Below are 1,114 nucleotides of genomic sequence, written 5' to 3' on the forward strand. Positions count from 1 at the left end.
ACGGTACCATGCTTCTTACGTTCATACGGAACCGAACTTGTTCTTTTATCGGCCACGATTCACTTCACGCATCAGGTGTTCACTTAACATTCATGATTCTTTTCGGTGCGACTCACAAGTCGGCTCTTACGATTCAGTCATTACTGGAGAAAAGGTGAACTTCGCTTTCAGTTACTCTGTGCGTTTGAATCTTTGCACGTGATTAATGGCACGTCCATATTGTGTTCCTTGCTGAATAGTGATGATCGTTGAGGTATTGCAGTTTCCAGTCTCCGCAGTATCCTTTCTTTCAGGAGTGCTAGTTCTGCAAGTTTCGGACGAGAGCTTCTGTAAAGTTTGGAAGGTAGGAGACGAGATACTGGCAGAAGCAAAGCTGTGAGTACCGGGCGTGACTCGTGCTTCGGTAGCTCAGTTGGTAGAGCACTTGCCCGAGAAAGGCAAAGGTCCCGAGTTCGAGTCTCGGTCGGGCAGACAGTTTTAATCTGCCAGGAAGTTTTATTACAGTTTGTTTGTAAGGACCTGTAGTTTCAGGCTTTTTTAATAAGTATTCCATGTCAGATGTAGTTCAGGAGTACGTTAACTTGGTTAACATGTGCAGCTACTTAGTTCATTAAACTTCGCCACAATGTGCGTAAGTGTGCATGCCAGCACGCCTTCCCTCCTCCTGTGATCTCTAATCTCTCGTACCCTGTAAGAGAGAGAGTTACTAGGTAAAACTGAGTAAAGCGTAAACAATGATCGGTCGATCTGAAGTCAGTAGTTAAATTTCCGTCGTGCGTTTTTCTTTGTGGTAGAATCTACGGGTATATTTCACTTAATATGTTTGGACCTTTCGGAGGGCAAGAAGAGAATAAAAGGTACTGAATTTGAAACTTCCTGGCAGATTAAAACTGTGTGTCGGACCGAGACTGGTCCCGAGTTCGAGTCTTGGTCCCGCACACAGTTTTAATCTGCCAGGAAGTTTAATATCAGCGCACTCCTGCTGCAGAGTGAAAATCTCATTCTGAGTACTGAATTTACCCAATAGGAAGCTAGCGGCTACTAAATGTCCCTGTTATAGAATGAACATTCGACCCACTAGAAAATTAATTGTCGGTTTTTTCGTAGTGATTAA

General features: G+C 43.8%; 1 non-coding gene across 1 annotated transcript; it reads left to right on the top strand.

The window, feature by feature from the left end:
• Positions 1-396: 396 nt before the first annotated feature.
• On the top strand, positions 397-471 carry Trnas-aga (transfer RNA serine (anticodon AGA)). Its single transcript has one exon. It is a non-coding gene; the product is annotated as a tRNA-Ser (tRNA).
• Positions 472-1,114: the final 643 nt, after the last annotated feature.

The sequence above is a fragment of the Schistocerca gregaria genome, chromosome 1 (genome assembly GCF_023897955.1).
Source record: "Schistocerca gregaria isolate iqSchGreg1 chromosome 1, iqSchGreg1.2, whole genome shotgun sequence".
Lineage (NCBI taxonomy): Eukaryota > Metazoa > Arthropoda > Insecta > Orthoptera > Acrididae > Schistocerca > Schistocerca gregaria.